Source organism: Pseudochaenichthys georgianus, chromosome 18 (genome assembly GCF_902827115.2).
Source record: "Pseudochaenichthys georgianus chromosome 18, fPseGeo1.2, whole genome shotgun sequence".
NCBI classification, from domain to species: Eukaryota; Metazoa; Chordata; class Actinopteri; order Perciformes; family Channichthyidae; genus Pseudochaenichthys; species Pseudochaenichthys georgianus.
In genome coordinates this window covers 22,712,145-22,726,856 of record NC_047520.1, presented here as the reverse complement: position 1 = coordinate 22,726,856, position 14,712 = coordinate 22,712,145, and the positions used below count along the sequence as shown (strand labels likewise).

General features: G+C 42.1%; 1 pseudogene; it reads right to left on the bottom strand.

Moving 5' to 3' along the window:
* Nucleotides 1–886: 886 nt before the first annotated feature.
* The window catches only part of LOC117463632 (spermatogenesis associated 6-like protein), a 50,974-nt pseudogene continuing 37,148 nt past the window's right edge, over nucleotides 887–14,712 (bottom strand).

The window sequence follows — 14,712 nt, the reverse complement described above, 5'->3', positions numbered from 1 at the left end:
CAAATCAGGTTGTATTCTACATTTCAAAAGCACACCGTCATCAACCAACCCCGTCTTTGTTGAAACAACTACTTGAGTACGTACAATATGTGAATCAACATGTGCTATGTAATGTGGTAACTGCAAGCAAATAAAAGAAAGTGCTAATGAGTTGTCATATTTTGTTGTTTATATTTTTTAGTAAATGAACCGAAACATATTCTGCTGGTGTTGGAACATGATTCACAGTGCCTCTTCTTCGATATAGAAATAAGTGTCAGCGCTTTGAGAAAAATCCAGAAACCCATAAAGAGAATGCAAGTTTTGATTCTACAAGATGGATTGTCTGATTCATTCAAACTCATTAGCTGACTTTATTCGATGTGGGACTTTTTGTTTGACAAAACAGACCCAACTCAAGCTTGCATGAAAAACCTACGACATAACCTTCTTCAAGACCATGCAATATGGTTTATTCTTAAATTCGTTTTTATCCGTTCTTATATTTGGATTATCTCAGTGTACCCATGTTAGTGTATTCTCCAATTACAATTACTGTACAATTTCTGACGAAACTTGCCAAAAACAGTCAATCCAACAATTGGTGGGATAAGACTTCAGCAGAGATTTGCTGGTTAGGGGAGCTGAAGGTAGGCAGGGTTATTACAATTCTTTCCATATATTGAATCTCTCAACTCTGTATTGAAGTCTCTGCCTTTGAGTGTGGCTTCATTAAACAGGCATTCACACTTTTTCCAACATAGAACATTCTTTAATCACTTTTACAGTAAACTGTCTCAAAACTCAAAAGGGGGCATTTCAACACCAAACTAAAGCAGCCTCACCTGCCTAGTTTCCAAAAATGTCATATTTACTGAATTATTTCAAGATTTAAATCTGCCCTGCTTTTAAGGCCTATAGCTTGACTGCTTATTACACCCAAATGTGTTTCAGCACTCATTCTGCAATAGATCATAATGTTCCTGATAGAGCTGGTGCTTAATGCCTCTCAGACATAGTTAGAAGCTATTTCTCTGATATATGGCAGTAGTTCACACAGAGCTGCAACACCACACACACATTTCACCTTTAATGACCTTCAGAATTTACCTGAGGACTCCACAATGTTAGCTAGAGAGATTAAGGGGAAAAGGGACTTGGGAATTGCCTCCTGGCTGTGTTCAAACAGAGATATAACAATGAGTTTCAATTCTAAAAGGTTTATTTTAACATGAAACACATTATGTTGCCACTCATTGATACAGTGTGTGTGGACATATATTAAGTCACTGCAGAAAAATACCTCTCTGCACACACAACAGGAGAGTCTTGACATCTGAAGACAGAATTGGAAGGTGACAGTCTCTTTCCCTAACGGGGAGGAATAAGATAGACATCAAGTGTTTAACAACAATACAGCTTTCGGGTGGTAATGAATTGGCATTTGAGGTCAAGTTGGTATACAGGGTATACAGTACATGAGGAAAAATAGGGGACTTAGTGGTAATGATGATGGTTAAAAGTCCTCCACAGGCACATTTTTAAACCTTACAATTTTTGTGAATGCTACCCCAATGTTATACTATACTGGCTTGTATTGTTATTGCTGTAAAAGTTTGGTTAGTCTTAACTGGTAGCTGCTAAAAGGGTGTTTGATGCCAACAGAATTCTGGGATCTGTAGTACTAAATGCAGCTGCTACCAGGCAGCGGGTGAGGCTCAGGAAAGGGAAGGATACTATTTGACCAACTAACACAACATAAGATGCTATTATGTTTATCACAGCAAATATATGCACCTATATTGACCAACAATACTGCACAGGACATCAGCTACAGGGGACTGGATGTTTGACGAAAGAACAACAATGATAACAATAATATATAAAAGCGAAAGAAACGATTCAACAATGACGGGCTAATATGCTACCGTTACATAATTGAAATGAAGGTTACTAATTGTTTAGCATTTTACAACAAAGCAAACTGAACAAATCAGAACAGAATCAAGTAATCAAACAGGAGACAGAGACATACCACAGCGAGTGAACACTTTTCAAAATAAAAACTGGAAAATGCAGACAGATCGTGACAGTTACTGTGCAAACATACAGTCCATGTACCTACACCCTATTAACTGCAGCCCGAGGAACCGAGCATGTGACAGAACTTCAGCAGTATATTTTGAGCTTACGCCACTAACTGAGAGTAAAGATGCAGCCTGTGAGACAAGGACTAGTTTTGTTAACCAGTGCTGTTTGTTAAGAGTAACTTTAGTTGTTGCCATCACAGTATTCATTCTAAACTCTATATTCAATGAGACAATGGAGACACAGAGCTGGTCCACCTCACCTTTCAGAGTCTGGTCGGGTCATAGTGTTGTTCCTGGAGAGATGGACCTCCTGGCTAACACCTCGTCTACCTCACAGTGTGTGGCCCCCTACAACATATTGAAAGTCATATTATGTATGTGGTGTCCTTAGGCAAGGCAAGGCAAGTTTATTTATATAGCACTTTTCAACACAAGGCAATTTAAAGTGCTTTACAAAAATGAAAGACATTAAGAAAATGGCATTTAAAAACAGTCATTAAAAAGCAAAGATAATAAAATAAACATTAAAAAGAAAAAATACATGAATAAAAGTTACAGTGCAGTTTAAGATATGAATAGTTCAATTAAAAGCAGCCGCAAAAAGAAAAGTCTTTAGTCTGGATTTAAAAGTAGTCAGAGTTGCAGCGGACCTGCAGGTTTCTGGGAGTTTGTTCCAGATATTTGGAGCATAATAACTGAACGCTGCTTCTCCATGTTTAGTTCTGACTCTGGGGACAGAAAGCTGACCAGTCCCTGAAGACCTGAGAGATCTGGATGGTTCATCATTTAGCAGTAGGTCAGAAATGTAATTTGGGCCTAAACCATTCAAAGCTTTATAAACCAGCAGCAGTATTTAGAAATCTATTCTTTGACACACAGGAAGCCAGTGTAAAGACTTCAGAACAGGAGTGATGTGATCCACTTTCTTAGTGTTAGTGAGGACTCGAGCCGCGGCGTTCTGAATCAGCTGCAGCTTTCTCATAGATTTTTTAGTGAGACCTGTGAAGACACCATTGCAGTAGTCCAGTCTACTGAAGATAAAGGCATGGACACGTTTTTCCAAATCCTGCTGTGACATTAGTCTTTTAATCCTAGATATGTTCTTTAGGTGATAGTAGGCTGATTTAGTAACTGTTTTAATGTGACTGTTGAAACTCAGGTCAGAGTCCATGACTACACCTAGATCTCTGGCTTCATCTGTTGGTTTGAACATTGCAGACTGAAGCTCAGCGCTAACTTTTATACGTTCTGCCTTGGCTCCAAAAACCATTACCTCAGTTTTATCTTTGTTTAATTGGAGAAAGTTCTGACACATCCAGTCATTGATTTGTTCAATGCACTTACTCAGTGTTTGAATTGGAGCATAGTCTCCTGGTGAAATTTTTACGTAAATGTGTGTGTCATCCGCATAGCTATGGTAACTTATTTTGTTGTTTTTCATTATCTGAGCCAGTGGTAGCATGTAGATGTTAAAGAGAAGAGGCCCCAATATGGAGCCTTGAGGTACCCCACATGTTATATTTGTCAACTCAGATGTGTATTTACCTACAGAAAAAAAGTTGTTTCTGTCCTTTAAGTAGGATTCAAACCAATTTAGAACTGTTTCCGAAAGTCCCACCCAGTTTTCCAGTCGGTCTAGTAATATGTTGTGGTCAACAGTGTCAAATGCAGCACTGAGATCTAATAATACTAACACTGAAGTTCTGCCACTGTGTTTAAGTGGATGTCATTGAAGACCTTAACAAGTGCAGTCTCAGTGCTGTGGTTTGGTCGAAAGCCTGACTGGAACACATCAAAACAGTTATTTAAATGCAAGAAATTACTCAACTGTTGAAAAACAAGTAAGTTCATTCCTAGAGCTACTTATGTGTTCGGAAATTACTGAATGTACTCTTCCAATATCAGAGTCCACATGATAACAAAGGCCCAACTGTAGCTGTGTACATGACAGGATGTATGATTACCTAGAAGAGCATCAGTGCTGTTTTAGACATATGATAGCTATGTGATTAACATGATGATTCAGCCTCTATGGAGATAGACATATGACAAGCATGCTCATTTCTGACGTGGGTCTTAGCTAATCTGAACAAAACATTGAATACTGCTTTGAACTGGCGTTCCTCCATCTTGTGACTGTGTATCTCCCTCTCTTGTATATAAGCATGTGAAGGACACTGTTCAGGAACTAGTTGCACCAAATGCTCTGTATGTGATGACTACTTCCATTCTTGAAAGGATACTAAATACATGTATCCTGATATTGAAGCTCAAGCCGGAGACGAGTGATATTTTTTTAACATTATGCAATACAGTTGCAAGGTCTACAGAGGAGAAACCTGCCGTGCAAATTCAAATTACACAGCAAAAATTACATCAGTATACGTTTTCGATTCAAGCAGAATCAGATAAGGATACAGGCTTCCTACTAAAATTTGATAATAATAATAATGGGTTTCATTTATAAAGCACTTCATATTTGACAAATCCTGAAGTGCTAAATGTGATGTATTAATGAAACCTGGAAAGTATAAATTAAAGTAATTTACCTAACATTAACTGTTATGAATAAAGGCTTGGTTCCTAATACAGTTGATGCAAATGTATTTGAAAATTGAAATTTGTTCGTGAAGTACTTTAGTTATGGAGAATAAGATTTAAAGGAAATGGTTGTGTCTCATCAAATGTGTTAGTTATGTTTATGTATTATGTCTGTCATTTTCATGTTTTTTCACGTCTGGTCATGTCTGTTTATTTAGGTCCTTCATCTCTAGTCAGTCTCTGTGTTTATTGTCATGTCTCGTTTTCCATTTCCTGTTTTATTTTGTACTTACCTCTTGTCTTTAATTTCAGGTCCTGTATCTTCCTCCCCTTGTGTGTTTTTCCCGCCATCATCAGTGTCTGCCCGCTCCTGATTGTTTCCACCTGTTCCCACTCACCTCATGTTTAAATAGTCCTGTCTCTCCCCTGTCCCGTGTCAGTTCGTCTCGTTTGTTTCCCCAAATGGTCGTGCCAAGCTCAGAAAGGATCGCTTTCGCTCATGTCAGGTTTTGTTATTTTGTGAATTTTGTAGGCTTAAATTCTCTTTTTGTTATGCTTAGTTTTTTCCTCCTTGTGAGAGCTTTTTGTTTATTCCAGTACCTACTCTGTTAAGAGGTATTACCTGATCTTTGGAATTAAAATGACATCTTGTTACATTCAAGACTTTGTCTCAGGGTTGTGCATTTGGGTTAATCAATTTGTGTCGAGGTTCTGACAGGAATTCTCATAGAGATTACCAGTGGCGGCCGGCCCATAGGGGCGCTAGAGGCACCGCCCCACCGCTTCCCACATACAAAACAAAAATTTAAATTAAAAAACAAAACAAAAATTTTAAATATATATTTTATATTTTTATTTTTAATGAACAAGGTAAATATCATACAATTGGTATCAGTAAAATGTATAATCTACAATAAAATCTCGTTTAAAATTGTGTTACGATGTCTAAAGTTACTGATAAGTCACATGTTTCCTGCCTGGCCTTGCCCGTGGCATTAGTTTATCATTACCGGGCGTCGTGCAAGGAGCCCCCGAGCCAAACAGCAGCAACCAGCACGTTGCAAAAGTCTCAATAGTAAACTGTGCCGCCGAAACATAATTTCAGCCAATCAGCGGCGTCAAATATTTTGGTCACGTCGGCGCCCACGTTGCTTACGTGCGTTGACGTGAGTTGTCTTTTAGACTCCTGAGTGACCAAGGTGACGCATTAGTTGGATGAGAATGGCTTCGTGTGCAGGTGGAGTCGCCCAATTCACCCAATTCCGTGCAAGAGCTACTCTCCAATCCTTTCGAAAGGAGAAGTTTGGGAGATAAATTGATACTTAAAGACCTTAGACCGTACCAACCCGATTTGTATATATCGCAGCAAGCTCGTGAAAAAGACAAAACGTATCAACGAGGCTTCTCACTGAGCTGGTACACCAGAAAGGCATGGCTAGCTGGATGCAAACAGGTAAATGCTGTCTTTTGTTTCCCATGCTTGCTCTTCAAACAGCCGGGGACAGATACGATCTGTTCAGAAACTAGACAAAAGTTTAACAAGTACAAACCACAGACTGCCTGTGTCATGGAGAATACAGTCGCTGGTTTATTCTGTATAGGCCGTTGTTGTGAGTGTGGACGGTCGGAGCATATATAACGTTAGCTTAGCCAAGCTCCATTTAGAAAACACGCATTTTAAAAGGGTTTTTCGCCTGCCGTCTGTCTGCAGACTTGTCAAAGCATTAATTCATGGTTTTTACTAACCGGTATCAGTATGTTGTTACTTCGGCATCATTTTGAAACGTGTATTACAATTAAATCACGGTAAAATATGTTCATCTTGTTGTAGTTGTACCCCCCTTGCCAGCGATTCTCTCTCTAGTTTAGTATGCTCAGCCCGACTCAGCCTGGTTGTTCCTGGCCCTAGAACCACGATTTTATGGGGCCAGAAAAACTGTGAATTAGGACCCGCTAGCCGGTACTAGGCCAAGTGGAAACGCAACCAAAAACGGGCCCCGCACAGCTCGGCACTGTCTGTGTCATGGCGAATACAGTCGCTGGTTTATTTATGTCTGTAGGCCGTTGTTATGAGTGTGGAGTGAGCATATACAACGTTAGCTTAGCCTGGTCGACCCAATCTCCATTCAGAAAACAAGCATTCTAAAAGGTTTTTCGCCTGCCGTCTGTCTGCAGACTTGTCAAAGCATTAATTCATGGTTTTTACTAACCGGTATCAGTATGTTGTTACGTCGGCATAATTTAGAAACGTGTATTACAATTTAATCACAGTAAAATATGTTCATTTTGTTGTAGTTGTACTTGTTTGAATGATGCGAGTAAACACAGCTGGCAGCCGCAGTGAAACTCGAGCGACTAGAGTGATGCGATAGGAGCGTTTAGAACGAAGCGATTATTCGCATCGCGTCCGGTCTGAACGCAGCATTAAAGCGAGCTCCGCACTGCACTGGAAACGCGCCATTACATCACCAGAAGTCCTAATTTAAGGGTTCATTTCTCCCAAAAACATTTTTTTTACTCACTATATCAACAGCCCCACCAAAAATATTTTCCACCAGCCGCCACTGGAGATTACCACGAATGGCATCGGCCCCAAACAAGGAGAATCCAGTAAAGGCAAAGGAAAGGGAGATTCCTGTGAGACAGCTATCGATCACTGCAACTTGCAACAACTGAACTGAAGAGGTACATGTATAGTAGCATGAGTATATACACCAGAATTAACTACATTCTAATGTGATATCTAATATGTTATCTATTACTTACAAAGGCGAGTCGGCGTACAGCTTTAGGTGTCGTGAGAAGTCCCCGAACACGCTCCTGGACCTCTTCCCATTCTCTGTGAGAGCTGGACCAAGACCTGGACATCATACCATCATCATTAGGCTACGTGTCATCTACATACACCTGTTTGCAGTACAAGTCAGTGAAGAAGTCTGATATACAGTATTCCATGATGTGATTAGTTAAGCAAAACGAGCTAGGCTAGCTAGCTTAATTTTGTATGTAGTTTAGCTCAGGGGTTCCCAACCCCCGGTCCGCGGACTGGTACCGGGCCGCGGAGGTGTTACTGCCGGGACGCGAAATAGCTGTGAGTTTATCGTAATATTTGCAGAATTATAAATATATAAAAATGTTTTATCATAATATTTTTTCAAAAAGTGTTTAATGTTCGCACCTATACCAGTCATATTATTTCATCCAGTAGCCTAGTTCAGGGGTTCCCAACCTTTATTGTGCCAAGGACCGGCAGATACATTAAAAAAAAATCGCGGACCGGTTGTCAATTTTAACTGATTTTTAATATTTACTCACCACCAGCAGCAACAGAGGCTAATTGTATGTAACAGCCTGAACAAATACTAGAACAATATGCATCCAAAAGATATTAACAACGTTTAAAAAAGAAACGGTGTGGTTTTTTGGTTTTTCGGAAAACCAAAAAAACGACGTTATTCAGGCAAGAGTGTGTGTGTGTGTGTGTGTGTGTGTGTGTGTGTGTGTGTGTGTGTGTGTGTGTGTGTGTGTGTGCGCGCGCGCGCGCATGTGTGTGCGCGCGCGCATGTGTGTGTGTGTGTGTGTGCAGAAGATATTATGATAGTGACGTGCACACACACACACACACACACACACACACACACACACACACACACACACACACACACACATCATGACTGGACATCTCCTTCATAAAACTAATAAAAGGGGGAGTAATCGGGCAGTTCGATGTGTGTAGAGGTGTGTGTGGTTAACACGTAGCAGCCTGCAGTCACTCGCTGTTCTGATGAAGGTAAACACAGCGAAGGCGGTGCGTAAAAAGGCACAGCTCTCGGCGCTCTGGTGCTGCACTTCTCAGAGGCGGAGTTACACGTCCCGCTGCCTGCTGATGCTGCCTGCAGCCATTTCATGAAGTGAAGGAGGTTTTCCTTCTATAAAACAGCTGCGGGCAGCAGATACCGTGAGAGTCCCTGACATGAATTCATAGAGAATTTAACTTTCTCGTGCGCACAAGAGGCTGAGACCAGGCTGAGCCACCGAATCCCTCGGAACATCATAAAAGCCATTTTCAACGGTTATCTGGTGAAAGATTAACTAGGCTACTGGATGAAATAATATGACTGGTATAGGTGCGAACATTAAACACTTTTTGAAAAATATTATGATAAAATATTTTTATATATTTATAATTCTGCAAATATTACGATAAACTCACAGCTATTTCGCGGCCCGCAGTAACACCTTCGCGGCCCGGTACCGGTCCAGGGACCGGGGATTGGGAACCCCTGGCCTAGTTAATCTTTCACCAGATAACCGTTGAAAATGGCTTTTATGATGTTCCGAGGGATTCGGCGGCTCAGCCTGGTCTCAGCCTCTTGTGCGCACGAGAAAGTTACCGGTGCGCCATGTAGGAAGAGGAGCGCTCATGAGACAACCGTTTGATTGCAGACTGTTATGTATATGTGGGGAAATGGCAGTGCATACATTATTAGTGCAAATGCTGTTTACAGCATTCCACTATAGTTCTTCAAATCTTTATTCTTCCCCTTATTTCAGCCAATACTTTAGCTCTCCATAACTTCAGCTTATTTTCAACTACAGAAACCATTCAAATATTAAACTATTCAGCCTGTTCAGGAATCGATGGGAAACCTTCAACTTTTTCAAAATATGTTATACTTTTTGAAATATTCAGCTTTTTAAACTCTTTTTTAACATTGAAGTCAATGGGAGATGCCTTCAAATCCTGTTTTCCTACACCTTGCGCCAAATGCTACTCCTTCCACATACTTTCAGCTAGACACTTCATTCCAACTTTCAAATGATGACAAGACCTTCAGCTATTCAATTCATATTCAGATTTTTGATATCTTTTAAACTTTTTGAGATATTGAATTTAGTTTGGAGCTTGGTAGAGAGGCCTTTTTCAGATTTTAACATTAGAGTGGATGGAGCAGCTCGTTAAAGGGGAAAGGAAACACCAATTACAGTTATAATATTCCGGTAGTTTATTCATTTTACAATGGATATTGATCGTAATATTTATTGTATATGATATTACTCGCCAAAAGAAAATTAATTATCCGCCGGCCGGGTGGGGAATTCCGGGACCAGGCCGCCACCATTAGGGGAGTCCCAAATGGTGACGTCACTGGCTGTGTTTTCGCTCCACCAGAAGTCAACACAACGTAGCAGATATGGCAGCGATGGAGGAATTTTGCAATGAGATCGACGTTTTGAACGATGAATTTGACTATTCGTCGGGAGATGACATTGATGTGGAAGCATCTACAGTTACCAGGCATCCCATGGCCTATGCTTATGAACCGATTCGGTCGAATAGAGTGGCATACGATCCGGAATAAAAAATTTTAAAAAACACAATGCTAACAGTGAGCCTCTGAATTAGCCCCGAGCGAAAATGCTAACCTATTACTGCACCGAAAATCACTCCTAGCTCCCTTATTACTTATCCTAGCCGCACATCGAACACATCGTTTATGATCGCAAGGAGACACAGAATCTAACGGTGCCCACCTCAACACTGAAAGATACAAACTCGCGAGGTTATCCACAAAAACGTACATCAAAACAAGTGGCGCTAGGTACTAACATACGCCAGGCTAACGGCTTACCTTCCTCATTGTCTGGTCTAAACTGGTCTTCAATGGCATTACAACGATAAAAACGATGATGTAGTTAATCCATAGGTTAATATCCAATGGGGCTGTGTCCCCTTTGAAATGTTCTGATAATCTATAAGCAATACAACTGCAATTTCGTTATCTGCTGTCTGCTCTGTGCTCCGTGCGCTCTGGGTCCTGCAATACCATCCATTGATAGCAATACTAGCCTTTTTAGGGCTGTTTTCGACAGATGAGCGTGTGTATGCCAGTTTAATTAGTTGAGCTATAGAACACCCCCAATTCTCTATTGTGCGTCATAATAATAGCTACCATTTAGTTTGGACGCGATTGCGTTAATTAATAAGGTCACACTGTGTCAGTAAATACATGTGTGAGCTAGTAATCTGGTAGTGCTGCAATATTTACCTCTCTCTCGGCAGCTGAAGCAACTCGTTTGGTGGCTCAAACTTCACGTTTGTTGACACATTGTCTTGCGCGGCCGACGTGCTGGGACGGTCGGTGTTCCCGACTGCATACGTTGAGAAATCGAATATTGTGGGAACAGATCCTGGCTTCAAATCCAATGTTTTGTATTGAACCAGGCATCCAGACTGGACTTTGAGCAGCTTCTCATCCTTTAGTGGCAGCCTATGGAAATGTACTTCTTCCTTCTTTGTATAAAATCCATTTGTGCAGCCTGGGGCAATACAATAAACTCCTGACGACGACCGTTTTCTTGTAATGTAAACTACTGGTGCATTGCACGCCATGTTGTTTGTTATTGAGATTTGGCCCAGGAAGCCAGTCAGTGACGTCACTGGAAAAGTCCCGGAGCAATGGAAGCGCCCATGGTCATTAGGCACGTATTTCAAAAAGTAAATTTGCGTATCTCGATCGTTTACATTGGAAATAGACTAGATAAATACATTTCCTAATGGTAATATTGTCGCATGGAAAGCAGTTTGAAAAGTGTTTCCATTTCCCTTTAAGTCTAGAGTGCTTTGATCTCAAAACAGAGTGCAGCAGTGCCTGAAATTCTCCCCCCAAAATATTTTAAACTTGCCATAATTCCCAAACCCTACACTCCTCAGACATATTTTTTCATGAAAAACGTAGGAAAACCTCTCCTAGGTTGGAAAATAAAATAAAATTAAGAAAAAAAATTAAACAAAATGCCTCTTGAGGGCATGAAGAGAGAAAAGGTCCAGCTAGCTCCCAATTGATTGCCATGTTAAATTGTTCTGGATCTTTCTTCAGAGCAGAGAGAAGTACACTTTAGACAAACTGCTCCCATCTCCACATTTTACACACAAAACCCAAAAAAACAACATATTTCAGTTCACTGGGGTTCCCTGATGCTCACGGTCTGGTAATTTTTTGATAAGAGCCATAGTTTTTGAACAGGTGGTAAAATTGTCAGATATAATCCCCAATGCATTCTTATGGGACTCAGTGCTGCAGTTGGTTGTCATGGTGTTGCTGGGCAGATTGGAGCCACACACACACACACACACACACACACACACACACACACACACACACACACACACACACACACACACACACACACACACACACACACACACACACACACACACACACACACTCACACTCACACTCACACGTGAGTGACATCATCAGAGCAGACACCATGGAAACCTTTGATCTCTGGGTTTACACACACAGGTGTTTGTAAACATTCAATCACTACTACCAGTGCCATATAGACTGAGAGTTACGTCATCTCCGTTCACTCCAATGGACCACTTTTTTACAGCAATGGCGGATCGTGGAGCCTCTCAATCGTTCCCCGGAAGTTAGCGCCAAGGCTAGCAGAGCTGTAGAGTTGCAGCATAATAGACCGTTCGTGACGGACTTTTAAAGGTAAGAAGAAGTTTAAAGATGTATATTGCGGATATTATCAGTACATCTGATTCAAATGAACATGTGTATTAAAGGATATCAGTGGATTATCCCTAAATTAGTAGATTTAGGGAACGTTTACAGATAACAGATTAAGCTAGGATACCGAATCAAGTTAGCAACACACGTTGAACAGCCTTTTAATTGTACATTCCGTTCTCTTAATGTCATTTCGTCCAACGTTGTTGAATTAGAGAAGAGGGGCTTCTAAACGGGATTGTATGCGGGGGTGGAGGGAGTTAAATATTAGATAAATATAACATTGGTGTGTGTAAGAGTGAGTGTTTTTAGCAGAGCCATATTGTGTCCTTGTGATTATGTTGATTATTACCTGTCTGTATAATGTTGCAGCTCAGCTGAATTTGGATTGATGGCAAAGGGAGAGGGACTTAAGTGAGAGTGAAAACACAAGGTAAGTTTAATACTACTGTTTTATTTAAGTAAACACCTTATCTCCCCAAGGCAATTTCCCATCCAATAGGTGTGCTAGGTGTGTATAACCCTTTCTCCTGTCTGTTAAACCCGCTCCACACATCCGATCACTTCTTCATTTCATTCTCTCTACCCCTTTCCAAACATAACAAACTAATCTCTTCTCATGCTGCACCTGTCCGCCGTAACCTTCGTTCCCTCTCCCCCTCTACCTTTGCCTCATCGGTGCTCTCAGCCCTCCCTTCCTCTGACTCGTTCCAACTCCTGCCTCCAAACTCTGCTGCAGAAACTCTCCTCTCTACTCTCTCATCCTCTCTGGACTCTCTCTGTCCTCTCACATCTCGGCAGGCTCGTCAGTCCCCTCCTGCTCCCTGGCTAAATGACGCACTGCGTGCTAATAGAACCGTCCTTCGGGCAGCAGAGCGGAAACGGTGGAAATCCAAACACCGCGACGACCTCCTAACCTATCAGGCTCTCCTCTCCTCTTTCTCTGCTTCAATCTCTCAGGCAAAAAGCTCTTTCTTTCAAGACAAGATCCAATCTTCCTATTCCAATCCTAAAAAACTATTTTCCATCTTCTCCACCCTCTTGGACCCTCCCAAAGCTCCTCCCCCCTCCTCACTTCTGTCAAGCGACTTTGTTAACTACTTTGAAAAAAGGTTGATGATATTCGCTCTTCTTTTTCTGACTCACCTTTACTCACCGCTGGGTCACCAGACCCTCCTTCCACCCGCACACTAACCTCCTTTTCCCCTCTCTCTCCAAGTGAGGTTCTTACCCTCATTACCTCTGCCCGCCCTACCACCTGTCCTCTGGACCCTATCCCTTCAAACCTCCTTCAGACTATCGCTCCTGATATTCTACCGTTTCTCACCCATTTCATCAACACTTCTCTAACTTCTGGTCACTTTCCAAACAGTCTCAAGGAGGCAAGAGTAAACGCTCTCCTAAAGAAACCCACTCTCAACCCGTCTGATATTATAAACTACAGGCCTGTCTCTCTCCTCCCGTTCCTGTCTAAAACACTTGAACGCGCTGTCTTTAGACAACTCTCCTGTTATCTCCATCAGAACAACCTTCTGGATCCGCACCAGTCTGGTTTCAAGGCAGGTCACTCCACAGAAACTGCCCTCCTTGCTGTCACTGAGGAACTGCACACTGCTAAAGCAGCCTCCCTCTCCTCTGTCATCATCCTATTGGACCTGTCTGCTGCATTCGACACGGTGAACCATCAGATCCTCCTTCGCACTCTCCAAAAACTTGGAGTTTCAGGCTCTGCACTTTCCCTCCTCACCTCATACCTCAAAGACCGTACCTACAGGGTAACTTGGAGAGGGTCCGAGTTCGACCCTTGTCAATTAACTACAGGGGTCCCTCAGGGCTCTGTTCTTGGTCCCCTCCTCTTCTCCCTGTACACAAACTCGCTCTGATCTGTCATTAGCCCGCATGGTTTTTCATACTACTGCTACGCTGACGACACCCAATTAATTCTGTCCTTTCCCCGCTCAGAGACCCAGGTCGTCGCACGCATCTCTGCTTGTCTAGCTGACATCTCTCAGTGGATGTCTGCTCATCATCTCAAGCTCAACCTTGACAAAACTGAACTGCTTTTCCTTCCGGGAAAAGATTGTCCCACTCTTGACCTGACTATCAACATCGGCACCTCTGTTGTTTCCCCGACCCAGACTGCAAGGAATCTGGGTGTGACCCTAGATAACAACCTGTCCTTCACTGCAAACATCGCTGCTACAACCCGCTGCTGCAGATACACGCTTTACAACATCAGGAGGATACGTCCCCAGCTGACCCAGAAAGCGACGCAGCTTCTGGTTCAGGCTTTCGTCACCTCACGCCTAGACTACTGCAACTCCCTCCTGGCTGGTCTACCTGCATGTGCCATCCAACCTCTGCAGCTCATCCAGAATGCAGCGGCTCGTCTGGTCTTCAACCTTCCTAAATTTTCCCACACCACGCCGCTCCTCCGCTCCCTCCACTGGCTTCCGGTAACTGCTAGAATCCACTTCAAGACACTGGTACTTGCATACCATGCTGCGAATGGATCTGGCCCTTCCTACATCCAGGACATGGTTAAACCGTACACCCCAGTGCGTGCTCTACGCTCT